Genomic DNA, 18,026 nt, shown 5'->3' with positions numbered 1-18,026 from the left:
CTTACTTTATTTATTTATTTATTTATTTTTGTGAGGAAGATCAGCCCTGAGTTAACATCTGGTGCCAGTCCTCCTCTTTTTTGCTGAGGAAGATTGGCCCTGGGCTAATATCCGTGCCCATCTTCCTCTACTTTATATGGGACACCGCCACAGCATAGCTTGACAAGCGGTGCATCGGTGTGCGCCCGGGATCCAAACGGGCAAACCTTGGGCTGCCACAGCAGGGCACATGCATTTAACCGCTGCGCCACCAAGCCAGCCCCCGTGTTGACTTATTTTTAGAGGCAGGTTTCAGGAAACATCTATACCAACAAAACCAGGAACAAAGCATCTCAAATTTACAAATTTCAAATAGAAAGCATCTGATGTAGCCTGGATGAATACAGCTTTTCAGTCCCCTAAGCAATTTGTTTCATGTTGAGATTGCCTCATGAATAAAAAATATTCTGGAAACTGTGGTTTTATTGCATCTCAGATATTTAATCAGGCATCAGGCACAGGATAGGTGCAATGTGTATTGATTTTCTATTTTAGCTTCAATCTCAAGGACTCAAAAAAAAATGGTATTGGCAGATATGAAATGACAAGCTGAAGAGCAGGAGATAATTCTCCTGTGGCATTTAGCACATGTATTCTTTTTGGCCTTTCCTTGAGTGTTAATTTTATTCCGGTCTCAGCCTGGGTGTTCATCCGCATGCAGTTCGCTCCCCTCGCACCAGCATCTCTGTTGCCAGTGTCTTGGCTTCCTCAATGCTACTTTCTTTTTCTTGTTCACTGTTCAGAAATCTAGTTTTTAAGCTTTTCCGCCCCACTCACGAGTACACAGGGTGCCTAGGGCTTCACATAGTATGTCTTAGAACATGTTTATTGACAGGCTGCCTATATCACAACCATGGCAGCACCAGCTCTGCACAGACACTTCTCTAGGGTTTGGTTGTATGAACAGTAGCGAAGGCAACCTGAACATGTGAGTCAGACCTGGTTTCAAAGCCAAACTCAGTGATTTACAAGTCGTGACCTTCGACAAGCTCCATAATCTCTCTGAGACTATTTTGTCTTCTGTCAAATGGGGATAATAATTCCCACTTCAGAGGATTGTTGAAAGACTTCCACAATACCACATAAATAAATCATATGTGCAAGTCCTGGCATATAGTCATTTTTGTTAAATATAAATTATTACTGTAACGTAATAACTCTTATTTCCTTTACTTCTTTCCCACTCAATGAAGTGTTTGGCTTTGAGAATTTCAGAGGATGATATTTCTAGAGGAAGAATCTATAAAATTTCTATTGTTGTTAAGGTGATTAAGATTGCTTTCATTTGCTTACCATTTTATCTCTTTATGATTCTTACCCAGACACTATCTCTTGCATTCTCAAAAATCCCTTGAGGGATTTACCAGCACCCACATTCATCTCATTTGAGAGACATGGAAACTGAGGCTCAGAGAGGGCAAGTGACTTGTTCAAGGTCACACAGCTGGTTTGTGGCAGAGCGAGCGCTAGAAGCCCAGGCTTCTGAATCCTTATCTATCATACCATCCTACCTCAGTATTAGGAACACCAATATCCTGTGAGTTCCTAGAAAGCAGCACTTGGCCTTTTCATGTTTGTGTTCTCATTGTCTAGCCAAGTTCCTGGAACATATGAGATGCTCAATAAATCTTTATTGAGTGAATGAATATCCTTCCTAGAAGCATTATTAGTGAATTATGGGGAGCCCTATATGTAGAACCTAGGGATGATCCCAGGATTATTAGGCCAAAAGTTCCATTGCCACCCAAGTAGCTTTGCAGAGAGAGGGCAGGCTGAATAGAGCACAGCCCATCCCCCAGATCCAACAGGTAATCGATTTCCTCTATTCTTCCCATAGATATGTTACCCTTTCTTTCCTGAAACTCACTCCTGCTATGGTGAGCTATCATTTCATCTGCCAGAGGCATTAAAAGGTTCCAAATAAATGAAAGGCACATCGAGAGAGAACATCAGAAACGTGGCAGGATTTCCGAAAAGGAAAACACATTTCGAAGTCATCTCTGATTCTATATCTTCTGTATTCTTTGGGCCGGCAGCAATTCCAATGCCTCAGGGAGCCTCTTCACTCATTCACAAGATCTGTAGCACTGAACAGAGATCTTCCTTTAAGAGCAGTACCTAGTAGGTCTGTCAATCATTTTTGTGAACAGGAAATTTGGCTGGAGCCAGAAGCATATGGGCAGGCACTCAGTTAGCTCTGACTCCAGCTCTGCCTGCTTGCCTAAGGTCAGACACGAAATGCTGCCTGAGAGGGCAGTTCTCCCAGAAGAGGCTGTCAAATCCATGTTTCTTCAGGTAAAGGTCTTCAACCAAAAAACACAGCATGATTCTTCTGAATTATTTTTGAATACCCAGCTCCCCGTTAACATCAATTTGTGGCATGTAGTAAGCAACCTTTCCACCATGCTCCATGTCTGCAGATCTCAAACAACAAATTACCCCGAGTCTAAAAAGCCTGGAGTTGTTTCTGTTTCCCATATTCCAGGATTTTCTAAAGTAGTCTATTCTTATACAAAATACTACTCAACTTAATGACATCTCATGGCTGTTTCCAATCCTTAAGGTTACATGGTATTAAAAAACTGAAAAATTAAGTCATTATGAAATTGAACTATGTTTCATCTCACCTTGTTACCCAACTCCTCCCATTTGGATCTAACAAACTGGCCCTGAGGTTTTTTCTTTGTTTGTTTTCTCCTACTCCAGACCACCTAAAATATCAGAGCCAAAAACCCTTCATCCACAAGAATTCTAGGAGTTGATAGTGAATCTCTGCCACCCGCAATAAAAGCCACACTCCTTACTTTCTTGTATGCAAGAAAGGGATTGGAGGGGCAGTGGGAAGAGGGAGGCCAAGGCATTTGTCCCCGTGTCCTTGCCTGCTGTGATATCTCCCACAGCAGTGGCATCTCTTTGTTGGTCCCAGCTCTGCTGAACAGGCTTGCAGTGGTTCTGGATTCCTATGGTTGATCCTGGCCCCTGGGCCCCTCCCTTCGATCCTCCAAGTTAGGGGTGGGAGTGTCTTCCTGCTGTGGTTACTCTCTAGGTCGCCCTGCCATTGCCTGTTTGTTTCTTAGCTTTTCCGTGGATTGTGTAATTCATTCATTTTACTATATTCCTTCTATTTCAAATACTCCAAATGGTTTCTACTTTTCTTACTAGACCCTGATATACATTCTATTTCATTTTTCTTTGCCTTCTACAAAACATTGTGTGAAAATGAAAATTAGAGCCAGGCATACCTGGTCCAAATTCTAACTACTTCTGCTGGAATAAGTAACCCAGCCTGAGACTCAGTCTTCAGTTTCCTCATCAGTAAACTATAATAATATAACTCATTTTGCAAGATTGTTATGGGGATTAAATGAGAATATTAATGAGTAGAAAACCCTAGTGCACAGTGTCCAATAAATGCTAGTTATTATTTCTCCAAACTCAGTTCTTTATACCCTTGATAGATACCTAAACTCCAATCACTCAACATTCAATATATTTTCCTATGTAAAATTTTCTAATTCCTATGTGAGTACCTCAGTTAGTAGCATTTACTGTTCTAAAAATCCCTCCCCCTTTTCTCCAATCTGTGTTATGAACTTCTTCAAATTTCCTTACCTTCTTGAGTGAACTCTGTTTCACTCTCATGATTCATTCACGCTATAGCCTCCAGGTATTCAAAATGTACCAGGTCACTCTGTACTTCTGAAACATTTTTAAATGACTAATATCACCTTATTTTCTCCATTTCAGGTTTCATTTTGAGTAAATCCTTGAGGATCAGAACTATAGTTACTGTTAAATTTCCCTAACTCATACATATACATACTGGATGCCACAAAAAAAAAAAAAAAGAAAGTTCAAAGAAAGAAAATGTTGCTAGTTATTGAATAAGATAAATATATAGTCAGGAGAATAATGTTCGCTACAGTTTTGCCCCATGAACTGAAAACTGAGGATGGAAAGATTTTACGTGAAAATAAGTACTGCACCAGGTGGATACCACAGTATTGCACATGAGTGTCACATCTCACACAGGTGGCATTTGTCTGTTGGCAAGCACAACTGACTGCCATGCTCAAGGATGTATCAGGTGTGCCTATTACAGCAGAGAGATCGCAGAAAAGACTAAAATACAGTCCCCAGTTCTCAGATGACTTTGCTAAATAGAGACATCACTGAGCAATAGGAAACAATCTGAGAACAAGATATATTATAAAACATAGAGGTAATTTGTGTTGGGAAACTTACTAAGCACCATAACCATAAGAAGAATCTAACATAAAGGCATCTTGAAATAGCAGGAAACAGTTGTCAATAGTCTCTTGAACTCTACCATATAGAAGTGTTATGTCTCACCACTGCCCACAACTTTCACAGTCAAAATGTATATAAAATAAATCACTATTTTAAAATTAAGAAAAAATGAAGATCTATCTTAAGAAAGACATTTTTCTGCTTAAAAACATAGTGAACTTTTTAAAGGCTTGGCATCAAAGGCAAATGATTCAGGTATGAGAAAGATATCCTTACATGAAAAAATCTCATTTCTTTCATTCGTTTATTTACATAGGTTACATTCCAAGTTACATTCCTTGTTGCATTCCAAGCATTGTTCTAGGCATTGGGGAAGTAAAGAGGCATAAAACACAGTTCTTGTCTGTAAGTAGAGGAGCGCTCCACTAAAGTAGCAAATGCTAAATAAATATTGTGTGGAAGTGTCAAAATATATAATATACACAAACTTTAGCATATAATCAAGAAACAAGGTCAATGTGCTTCTCTTTATTAATTTGAAAGTTTACTAGGTGTCTTAATTTACTAGGGATGCCATAACAAAATACAGACTGGGTGGCCTAAACAATAGAAATTTATTTTCTCATAGTTCTGGAGACTTGAAGTGCAAGATCAAGATGCTAGCAGGGTTTCTTTCTCCTGAGGCCTCTGTCCTTGGCTTGCAGATGGCTGCCCTCTTGTTGCCTCTTCACATGTTCTACCCTCTGAACAAGTGCATCCCTGGTATCTCTACCTATTCTTATAAAGACACCAGTCATAATGGATTAGGGCCCCATCCGTATGACTTCATTTAATCTTAATTATCTCTTAAAGGTCCTATCTCCAAAATACAGTCACATGCTAAAGTACTAGGGGCTAGGGCTTCTACATATGAATTTTGAGGGGACACAATTCAGTCCATAACATCAGGTGAAGTAATTCTATGTTAAATATTTATTTTCTTAAAGTGCAGATAGAATGTTATAGAGGAAAAAGCACAAGGAGTCAAACTCCTGGGTTCTAGAGCCTTCCCTTCTCCTGGGGCTAGACACTCAGTCTCTGCTTCCTCTGAATAAATATCTCTACATGAGTATCTCTCATGAGTGTGGGGTTACACGAGTATCTCTAAAGTTACTTCTGTTTCTAATAGTCTGAATTTTTAAACAACATGATTCCAACCTACACACAGACCATGTGGTAGAAGCACAATTTTCCATTTACTGTAACCATTATATTTTTCCCAAATCTACAACTGATCCTTTAAAAAGAAGTTACCTAGAGAGTCATAAATAAGTTTTTTCTCTTTAGACAATGTACCAATGCAACGGTGACAAGTCTAAGTTCTTTCTCTTTAGACAATGTACCAATGCAACGGTGACAAGTCTTCAAGAGTGTTCAACAAATTACCCAGTTGCATGGGCCAGTCCCTGCCCTAAGACTCACATTCCAAAAGGTTTAGCGGAAACCCTTCTTTTAGTTGTTTTACAATTAGCCAGGCCAGCATATAATAATCAATATTGATAGCCTCATATCATTCCTCAAAGGAATATGTAGACCCAGGGTCTTTGTATGTGCAGCTATAATTCAGTGAACAAAAATAATACAAATATGGGCCAGCCCTGGTGGCCTAGTGGTTGAGTTCCACACGCTCCACTTCGGCAGCCTGGGTTCTGTTCCTGAGCACAGATCTATACCACTTGTCTGTCAGTGGCCATGCTGTGGCGGCAGTTCACATACAAAAAGAGGAAGATTGGCAGCAGATGTTAGCTCAGGGCTAATCTTCCTCAGCAAAAGTATAAAAATAAGAAAATAATACAAATATAAGTTATTTGTGGTAGTCTTCTCTTTGCTTAATAACCATAAACCTCATTCCCTCTGCCTAGAATGTCCATCCTAGGACATTCATTTTTCCACTGGAAAAAAAGTCCCTCAGGCAAGATCAGCTCAGATGTGATCCTTCTTACCTCCCTCTTCTGTGCCCCCACTCCACCATCACAGTATACTCACTGCATATTTTTAGCAGTCTCTCTCACCCCCATCCTCTCCTTAGCGTACTATACTTTCTGCCTATACTTACTTAGCTACACGAAAATCAAATGACCCTGGACTTGAAGTCCTTAATCTGTAGACTATGGGATAAAACCTTCCGCACTGTGCTGTTAAGCAGATTAGAGATTATGTATGTAAAATGTTAGTGCAGTGGCTGGCAGTTACTCAAGGTAGCAGTTACTCAAGAAATGGTAGTTCTTCTTATTAGCTGGATTTTTCAACTTACAAAATGTTTTATAATGACTCATATGTATATAGATATATGGATATAGATATGAAATGAGAAATGACTTACATTGCTTCATCAGAAGAAAATCTGCATGTAACTTCCTATTAAGTGTAAATTTAATGACTTTTACTAGTACTTCTTGAGATGGAATGTCTGAGATCTTGTTTTCTTGTCATCCTCCCAAAGCAGGACCAACATCCAGAATGGGAGGTAATAAAGCAAGACTCTATTTTGGATCCTTTGAATTTGTTAATGAATGTGTCCATTGAGAAACAATGTTTCAAAAAGAAATAGCATACTAGATATACTGTAGAATCATCCCTGCTCCTCAGTAGAATATTTAACTTTAGCAGCTATTGAGGCAAGGATAATGAGGACATGACTCACTTTACTGGTGTTAAATATAAGCACGAGAATGAACAGGTTCATAGGTAATTGTTGTGCATTTAAATAGTGAAGTACTGCAGTATGAGCATCACTGACACCACCTTTCTTGTAATTAATTCTATTTTCCCCATCTTCCATAATTATACTATAGAAGCTGAAAAGAAGTTTGACAATTCTCTCAGTACAATTGGTTATAAGTCAGTTTTCTCATCATAATAGCCATAAGAGCATAAAGTAGGGAACTCACATACAAATTGGTACTACCATGATTATATCTAGTCTAATAGGAGGTTGCAAAAGTGAATACCTAAGCAAGTACACAGACACACACACACACACACACACACACACACATGCTCACCACACACATGATTAAACTAGGGAAGATAGGAAGAAATAAATAATTCCAAACTTTGAAGAAAGCCATGTAAATAACACTCAAAAAACATATTGCATAGATTAGTTGTGTGTTAAAATGCAAGTATAGTAAACAGATGAGAAGAAAACAAAGAGAGAGGACTTTGGAGTGCTTGTATTCCTTCTTACATGCTCTCCTTATATCAATTATCAAGAAAATTCTCTATGGTCATTTTCCCATCCCTTCTCTCATTGAAAACAGCATAAAGCATGGAAAAGAAATTAAAAAGTCAATTTCCTTCTCAAGATCTGTGTGCCATTTAACGACAGCTGTTTATTGAGTAAGTATTATGTGTCAGCTGCAGTGGTAATAGGTACTTTAAGTTCATTATCTCATTTAATCACTATGCCAGTCCTGTGAGATGGACGTTATCATTCCTACCATTTTCATTTAACAGAACTGTGTTTCAGAGATGTTACATGATTTATGCCAAATCAAATACCTTACTGGTCATTCTAACCCAGGTTTGTCTGACTCCAAGGCCTATGCATTTAACCAGTATATGTACTCACTGACAATGAAATTAACAGATGTCATTATAACTGTGGTTTATATGATACTTTCTCTTCATATGAAAATTCATATAATTCTTATGATACAAAGAAATGGCTTTCAGCTATATAATAAAATGTTATTCATGTTCCACAGGATAGTTTCCCATATCTCTGCTCCTTTTTTAAATCATGTTCTGCCCTTTCACCTTTAACACCTTTCCAAATGTACAAACCCTATTCATCCCTTTGGGACCAACTCAAATACCATTTTCTTTTTTTTAGCCCTCCGTGATATTCTCCATTTGAAAGTAATTCCTCCCAATTTTGAACTCTCACACTTTTCTCTTATGATACCACTTATTGCCTTTAATTGTTTTTAATACAAACATATTATCTCCCCAACTAGGCTGTAAGCTTCCTGAGGTAGTGATCTCTGCTCAAATCATATCTATGTCTTCTTTGTACTCACAAAGTATTCATAAGTGTTTAGAACTGGCAACAACTCAGACAAGATATGAATTGTTTTAATGGCTAAAAGTCTACCTTGAATTGCCTATGAAAATATGAATACATTAAAAAATGAGAGGGAAAACAGTATAAAATTATTTAATAACTAGAAAACAAACAATATTAAAGTCATCAGTCAATAACTACACATCATTCTTACATATTCATTGAAGAGGATCTTTGGGTATCACTATTTGTCAAAACATATTTAATATTATTTCTTACATACATAACTTGGAAATAGAATAATAGCCTATTCTCTACTGTCATTCATTCAGGTTAGCTTTCCCTTCTAGTTTAAATGAATGTAATTAACTATATTGGCAACCAATAACATTAGAATTACATAGACACACGTTACTTTTATATGTATAATACTCCTGTTCTTACAGGTTCTCAACATGCACATGCATGCACCAAACACATATACCTTCTACAAAAATAAATATAAAACGTTTCTATGTGTGTATTTGTCATATGCACACACATGTATATCTATCATGTAGAAGTTTTGAGAATTTAACTTGGATAATTATCATTAAATGTCACCACTAATTGAAAAATATATATTATATTTGGAAATCCAATCAACTTAGCATGACATACAATATCAGCCAATACTTCAGTCCTGCCTCCCTTTCCAGACTCATTTTCCATAACTTCCTCCTTCCTCAGCATCCCATTACATTAGCAAAGCAAATTCCTTACATTCTCTAACATGCCATTCTCTCTCTGTCTCTACCTTTCACCTCCCTTTGCTGGCTTCCTCTCTCCACAAGCAGTACTTTTCATAGCCCTCTATTGGTACTTAGTGTATGTTCATCTCCACTACCAGACCACAAATCCTTCTTTAACCTCAGTGATTAGCATCATGTTCACCTCTCCACAACATGTGTAGGTGCTCACAGATGAATTAATGAATGTGAGCCCTCTTAAAATTCTCAATGCTAAGGACTTACTTAGATATTAAAAAAGAACAAACCTTCCTTACCTATCCTACACCCTGCTTGTTTAAAACTTTAGTGTGTTATGCTATACAGATTGCCTTTTCAAGCTGTATAATTAGAACTATCTCCATAATTAGGCATAATTGGTCAATAAATAAATTATTTTGAAAACTATGAAAATATTTATCTGTTCAGTATAGCCCTCTTAGGAGCTAGAAATGCACAATAATTCACTTTGCTACCTATAACCACAGAGCCTCAATTAAAAAAAGTCTCCACTCATTTTCTCCCAGTTTATAACACATATATTTCTTTAGATTTCATTTACAATGAAAAATCTGGTTGTAAATATGTTCATTTGAAACTAGTTTGCTTTTTGGCCCTGGTCAATTGCATGGTTAAATAAAAAATTAAATATGTAAATGAAGGATGTATTATGGATAATTTGAATTTAAATTAAACATTTATTAAGAACCGTCAAAGTATAAAACACTATGCAGGAAGCTTTCACAATCATTTTGGTTCTTAACCAGGCTTCACTGGTTATCCACGTTGGATATAGTATCTAAGATCACCTGAAATTTTATGGAAAATTTTGTGATATGGTATATGATAATGGTAATAATAATAGTTAACATTTATTGAGGACTTACTATTTGCCAGGTACTAAGCTAAGCAGTTTACATTCATTATCTTATTTAATTTTCACTGCAACTCAATGAAGAAATTGAGACTTAAAGAAGTATTTGCCACACACTTAATAAGTGCCTAGATTGGGAAATTAATCCAGATCTGTTTGACCCAGATCCTATGCTCCTAACTACTATGTCAATTGCTTCAATTTTCTGAGGAAATGGCCATAGCTTTTATTAGCTTCTCAAATGAGAAGCTGTGAGTTAAAAATTTTAAGAATGCCTTGGAAATATTCACTTAGTCAATCCTCAAAGCATAGCATTAAGTGGTGTTACTATCTCCATTAATTGATACAAAAAGTAAGACAAACATAGCTTACATGGGTGTAGACATAACATTTAGACACAATTTCCCTCTTTATTATAACACAAAGACTGTTTTTCTTTCTTGTTTCTGTGATTAATATTGAGATATAGCCATGCTACCAGCTGGCATTTTTCTATTGCTGACTCAGCCCATCAGGACACCCTAAAGTGCTGTCATGTAATAATGTAGCATCAAGACCAAACTTGAGCCATGTGGCTAAACTGAGGCCCATGAGAAAATTCTACAACCTGAAACTTACTCTGAACTATTATTTTCCCTGCCAGATTTTTACAATAGTCTCATAGCTGGTTTTCCTGCTGTCTCTCCGAAACGGCACATCCATGTTCCACATGCTATAGAAAAAAAAGTATTAAAACTCTTTCTAAAGACAAGTTTAAGCCCTTTCATGGTAAAAGAACTCTGCTAGCTTATAATGGCTACAGGATGAAGCCCAGATTCCCTCACCTGCCTTACGTGATCTGATCTTCACCCACCTCTCCATGTTCCTTTCCCATACTCCTCTTTATGAACACTGCAGTCCCACCATGCGGATCTTTGTATTATTCCCAAAAGAGTCCACATAGCTTCAGAAATCTGCTTCTAATATGCTCCTCCTTCCACCTGAAATGTTCTTCATGGCTACTCATTTGTAAAACTTTGACTCATTCTTCAAGATTATGTCCAGGTATTTTCCCCCATGACTTCCCCAAACTAGAAATTCAAGCTAACTCTTTTCTTTGCTCACATAGCCCGTTTGCTCATGGTCCCATGATTGATGCACTTGTCATACCATATGTAATTGCTTAAAGTTTACAGTTTCAGATAGACCATAGACCTACTAAGAGCAGAACTGTCCCTTATTCATCTCTATATCATATCATTAATAACTGTAACAGTGCCTATCCTGAAAGTAGGAGCAAAACAAATATTGGAGAAAGGAAGGAAGAAAGGAAAAATAGAAGTGAGGGAAGAAGGGAAGGAAATCTAATCTGGTTCTCAAGACTGAGGTTACCTCAGCCATTGTTATGAGCATTCTCTTCAAGAAAATTATTCTAAGACAGCTGTGGTTATGTTGTGATGTTAAGACACAAAACACCATAGAAGTTCAACATTGCATATCCAACAGAAAATACTCATGTGAGCACTTAAATGAATCAATTTTACAGTCTCAGAAATTTGAGAAGTGAGCTCTGCAATTGCTACTCATAAAAAAGCTCTACTGTAGATACACAGTATTTTTATTTCCTAAGCATTACAACATTAGCTGTCTCATTGAACTCTTGTAATATCCTCATAGTTCCGAGGCAGATATATTTTTTATTTTTTTGTGATTGAGAAACTAAGGTATACGATAGAGTGACAACACTAGCCTCATTCCTTCCCTTTGTAGATCTATGACATGAATTCAATATACTTCTTTACTGACCCACTTTACTTTATCAGAGAATAAGCCATAATTTAAAAAATTATCCTTCCAAAACCCTTGGATGAGAAGAAAAAAGAAAGAGTGAATGTCCATGGGCCTGTCACCTGATTTTGATCTCTCTGTTGGATCCTCTTCTATTTCTAATTTTAGACAATAAATCAGATACTAATCCAGAGTTAATTAAGTCCAAATATGGGTTTGTAATACAGAGTAGGGGTAATATAAATGAAACTCCAGGAGAGCAGATGGATTTAGCTATTGTTAAGTTAGGAATGGTTTCCAAGAACATTTTGTATGTTCCAAATCATCTCTTGTATGCAATTTTTTAACAGTTAATATCCATAAAATGGTTAAATTATTCACCCCATTGCTCCTGGGCTTTGGGGAACCATCTAGCACATTGATGCTCATGAATGAATTTCTTACTGGTGGGCAAAGTCTTCCATAAGATAAAATAATTAGGCTTCAGTAAAATGGTTGCTCTTTCTTTGTTTAAAATCACAATGGCCACCTTTATTGGGCTGCTATTATGTTCCAAGCCTTCTTCATGATCCTGCAGAGTAGGTCTTATCAGACCCATTTTACAGAGAAGGAAACTGAGCTCAGAGAAGTAGAGTGACATGTCCAAGACTGCACTGCTAGCAGAGGTAAGATTTGAACCCTGAGCTTTTTAGCTTCAAATCACTCTGCATTCAACTTACACTGTTCTGTGTGGGTTATGTGATTGCAAACACAATGTTGGAAGGATCTCTGAATCATAATAGCCCTAAACTCTCCACTTTGGGAACATCACATTTAAAAGTATTTAACATAAGCCTTCCAAGTTAAAGCTAGCATATACTTTTAAAAAATTACAGACAGAATTACAGAAGAAATAAAATTACTGAAACAACTGGTACTATTGAAAATTATAACTGCTTTGTCAGACAGCATGGGATGAGATTTCAACATTTTGCACAGAATGGTTTGTAACAGCATTTTTTACATAGTCTTTATAATTTAGCTATAATTTACAACAAAGTGTTTAAAATTTGCTGCACATTTACTATGTGAATGGTACTATTGCACAGAAGGAATACACCTCCAATAGCTCCAGCGGCGCAATCAGTTAGCACGCAGTACTTGTAAGAAGGAATACATTTCTGCTTCTAATTTAGTCATAGTTTAATAAGAGAAATCAACACATAACTTATTTACTCAATAATTAACATACATTGAGCAATATATGTAGGTGTTTTGGAGATACAGAGGCTGATAAGATACTGACCTCATCCTCAAAGAGATTGTTGCTTAGTGGATGTTGTTTATTGAAATGGAATGTTTTTCCCTATTTCAGGCTGCCTGCTCCATAAATACTGCTAAAAAAGAAAAAAAAATTCCTACCAGTTTTCAAATGAGATCACCACCAATGGAAATAATCACCCATTTTTTCCTTCAACAAACATGCTTCAATGATCTATCATGAGCCAGTTTCTAAAACATGTGCAGAGAACACAAAAATGAATGAATAGAATGTCTAGGAAGAATTTTTAGTCTGGTAGATGTAAAGTTTGGAAATAAGCAAGACTATGTTTACATGAGGCAATGTGTGCTCTGTTAGAACAATGAACTCTAGGCTACTTATTACTATAGTTATTGACTCATGGTTTTTGAGCCTTTACTGTGTGTCATGCACTGTGCTAAGCACTTATATATGTTGTTTTATTTAATCTTCACATAATCCCATTAGATATGTCCTATTATTCAGACAAATTTATAGATAAAATTGAGGCTTAGAGAAGTTGAGTAATTTGCCCAAAGTCACACAGTGAGTAAGGATTTAAATCTAGGCAGAGTCCTGAATGCACATTCTTGAGCTTGACCTACTAATGAAGTGCAGACAAGGGAGTTTCCAGCCCTGTCAATGGGGAGCTCGGAGGGTCTTCCAACAAAAAATGCCTCCTAGAGCTAAGTCTGAAAGGTGAGCAGAATACGCCAGGTAGACAAGAGGGTTGAGGAGGAAGCACATAGGTGATGACAAACCAGGCAGAGGAAATAATAAACACGAAGTCATGGAAACAAAAACAAGAGAGCATGTCACTTGTTGGGTGAACAGAAGGCACTTTGTTATGTCTAGTGTGTAGGATACATATGGAGGAATAAGTGGTAAATAATATTAAGGACTCTAAATTTGGGACATCTTACCATGTGTCACACAGGTAGGTAAATGTAATTTCATTTAGTCCTGAAAACAACCAAGTGAAATAAGTACTATTATCATCCTAATTTTACATGTAAGGAAATCGAGGCCTAAGAGATTAAGTAACCTGCCCAAATATATAATAGAGCTAGGATTTATGACCAGGTCTGTTGACTCCAGATCCTCAGCTCTTAACTTCTAAGCTGGAAAGAGGCAGAAGCCAGACCATGAAGGCCTGGAGCTCCATTACCAAGGACTTCAGATTTTTTTTTTCTACAGGCAATATGGAGGCTGTTAATCAGAGAAATAATGTTACCAGATTTCTATTTTAGAAAATTCCCTCTGGTTACAGCATGGAGGAGAGAGATGAGATTTGAGGCAGGAGATTAGTCAAAAAGATAAATCCACTTCAGGTAAGAGAAGGTGAGAGTGTAAACTGGGTCAGTATCTATGTAGATAAATGTAGAGGGAAGAAAGATTCAATGTATTAAGGAGATCAAATCAGCAAAACTTGGTACATGAGTAGACTTCAAGGCTAAGAGAAATAGAAGAGTTGAGAATAACTTCCAAATTTTTAGCTTGGGCAATGAGAGAGATGAATTTTTTTCCACACGCTTGTGCTTATAGGGCAACAAAAGCATCACAGGAACAGCAGGAAAGATATAGGAAACCTACTCAGTTACTAAGTTTTGTTTCAAAAACCTTTAGGGGCCATTGTTGGAATGGAACATGGCACTATTTTCTGTGATTGTGTGACTACAGCTAGATTCTCTGAGGCAGTATAATCAGGAAAAATCTAATACGACAAACTAACATCTTAACGGAATAAGCCTCTTCATTCCTAGCCTAATTGGTATCCCAAACTCTTCTTAAGTATAGGCACATTTTGAATATAAAACAATTTAATGCAGGTAAACTTGGTTTTAATCAAATTCAGCTATAATTATTCATATTTATAAAACAATCAGGGAACGAATCTTTACTTTTTAAAAAACAAATTTTGTTAGAAAAAACACACAATAAAATTGTCTTTGTATAGCCTTTCCAGTGCAATTACATGGATTAAGATACAACATACTTCTAATGCTTACATGTTGATGCATGCAGTGTGCCAGATGAGTTCCATGCATTATCTCATTTAATTATCACAACAATTTCATAAGTTGGTACTGCTATTATATCCATTTTTATGATCAAGACACCAAGGCTTAAAATTTATCCAAAATCGTTTCTGAAGAAGAGTAAATAATCAAACTCAAACCACTCTGCTCAAAAATGTCTGTCGTTGTCACATATTTTTCATAGTTTTCCTTTTCAAAATATTTTAATGATAATTTAGAATGCAAATTAATCAAGTACACATTGATTATGTTACAGCTATATAGATCTAGCATGATTCAGAAGTACAAGATATATTTGTTTTCCACCATAAAAAGCAACGTATTTAGTCAGGATGTCCTTCAATAAAAACACAACCACTTTTTGTACTGGTAATTTCTACCACTGAATTGCTTTGAAAATTCAAGTGTTCAGTTCAATTAGTAATGTTATTTAATGTCTATCATCAAAGAAGCATGCATCAGTATAACATTATAGATATTTCACTTGAACTTCTTAATTAGTCTAAATATGTCAGGGGATTCAATCTGCTTTATGAAAAATACACACTAGTGCTTGAAAAAAGCTTTTTCTTGTAACCCACTAAACAGATGAAACAAAGGTATTAGGATGGCAGAAAGCCAAATAGAGAGATATAGCCATCTAGCCCTACTTTTAAATTCATAATGTTTTGCATTCACATACAAAATTGATTCACTTTCTCTGTTTCTGATGTCAGACTTCATGCTGACATTGTGCTAAATACTTTACAAGTATTATTTCATTTAATCCTCCCAGCAAAACAATACGGTAGATTTTAAATTGAGTCCACAAAGGAGAAAACCAAGGCTCAAAGAGATTAAGCTGTTCATTCAGGGCCACACGCAGGAATAAGTGGCAGAGCAAACATTCAAACCTTGGCCATTTAGATGACAAAATACAATTGATTTATTTTTACTATAAATAACTGTAAAAGACATGTAGTCTACATAATCTAATTTTATTTTAGACTCTGCTTTCTCACATGTCATAGCTATTTCGACTCTGCTCTAAGTTTACTTTTCTTTTACAGCATATATCCCAAGATACACATCTGAAAGAATTAAATGGCCTTCTAAAGTAATCAATAAGATATCTGGAGTTAATGACATAAACAAGAATATCTTTTAAACGTACACTGCTTTAAAAAATGAAGACACAGTTAATTTCTAAAAGCCAACTGAAAATACTGTCTGTTTTTGGTTCTGCCATAATTCATCACTATTGAATTCCTTTAGGATATTTCAGGTAGTTCTGAAAATATCTTGTTATTCAAACATTAAAAATAAAATACCATCTTCTTTTATGCATAGTATGGAATAGTCATCAATCTTTGCTGCATTGCTATTTTTTACAACTCAGGATTTCTGGTCATCTTCTTATGGATAAAATCCCCTAGTCAGGGGGCCACTAGAACGTCCACTTTCTTGCCACCACCCTCTGTGCCCCACTCCCTACCTCCATTTCTTTCTTATCTCATTGCTCAGCGCTCAGAATCACCAGGTCCCTGCAGAACTCAGCTGTACTTCTACAACCTAGATTTATTCTTGGAAAAGTGCCAATGGATAGAAGTTGTAGGCAGGCAGCTTGATATAATGAAGAGCCAAAGAGACCTGGGTTTGGTTCTTATCAACTGCCAGGACTTGGGCATGTCTCTAAGTCTCTCTGAAAGTTTGTGGTGTAGGGACATACTTAACTTGAAGAGCTAGGGTAAGGCTTAGAAATAATGTTAATAAAATACCAGATGCACAGGGGAAATGTAATAACTGGTGGCTTTAATAATATTTATTACTATTAATATAAGGAAGCCCTTTCTAATGATCAGATCTGCTTCAAAAACATGACAAGCTGTCTGGTGAGGGGAAGAGCTTTCTGTCACCAAAAGTCCTTAGAAGAGGTTGGACACTGACTAATTCTAAATTCAAGCAAAATAAGGGACGATTATTGGGATCCTTGTAATCCAAACACTCTTGAAGAACTCTCACCTAATCTGGTCCCATCCTAGAGTTCTGGTGTTTAGCTTGGAGTCTGGTACAGTGAATGTGCTCAAAAAACTTGTGATTTCTACCTCTTCTATCCCCACCTCCTACCTGTCTTCTGCCTCCGCCTTTTCCTAACGGGTTGGGTACTGACTTGCTACTTTCTTTCTTGTTTGGGATATACAGTGCTAAAGGACTCCTCTTTTCTACCCGCTTTTTTTTTTGAGGTAACTGGAAAAGGGGCTTCATATAGAATGGCTTCCACAATTCAAGAAGACAAGTCACGTGCACTCATGACAGTGGTGAATGGGCTATGCTAGAGAAAGTGCATGAACTTGAGTCTGAACAACTCTGGGTCAAATATAGGCTGTAACACTTCCTAGCAGTATGACATGAGGAGATTCATTTAACCTATCTGAGCCTATTTCTTCATCTTTACAATGGGCTAATATCTACCTCATATGTTCATTTAGAGTATTAAATATATAAGGTATGTAAAACACGTGGGGCAGTTCCTTACATAAGTAGGTATATAATAAATGTTATTTTTCTTCATTTGCTTTCTTTGACATTAATTAAAATTGATTTCTAACCCAGCAAGAGGAACTTGAAGTTGGTAAAACCTCATAATGTTTATTAAAGACATTACTTTGTAATTAATTGTATCATTTTAACATGCAGTGATACTGTTTAGTGTAGGCTAATGATATTTATCTTATTCATTACAGCTTTAAGAGAAAATAATTACTAAAAATAATCTGAAGTACACTGAGATCAAATAGGAGTATCCAGTGAAGCCAATCTCAGAATACATAAATGAATGTTAAGTGCAAAAAGCAAAAAAGGAAACAAATAATCTGCCTTCATTGTCATTAGCATTAGATAAAAGTTAACTTGTATTGAGACATTTTGAGAATTCTTTTTATAAGATGAGATTTTGAAGCGAGAGAATGCAGTTATTCTGTGA

The 18,026-nt window shown here is 36.5% G+C and overlaps 1 protein-coding gene across 2 annotated transcripts in view; it reads right to left on the bottom strand.

Annotated features, from left to right (window-relative positions):
• DLG2 (discs large MAGUK scaffold protein 2) overlaps positions 1–18,026 on the bottom strand; it is a 1,867,373-nt gene that overhangs the window by 1,074,876 nt on the left and 774,471 nt on the right. The gene's annotated exons all lie outside the window — the stretch shown is intronic.

The sequence above is a fragment of the Diceros bicornis genome, chromosome 7 (genome assembly GCF_020826845.1).
Source record: "Diceros bicornis minor isolate mBicDic1 chromosome 7, mDicBic1.mat.cur, whole genome shotgun sequence".
NCBI lineage: Eukaryota > Metazoa > Chordata > Mammalia > Perissodactyla > Rhinocerotidae > Diceros > Diceros bicornis.
The sequence above is the reverse complement of the archived record's forward strand: the minus strand, read 5'-3'. Positions and strand labels throughout refer to the sequence as shown.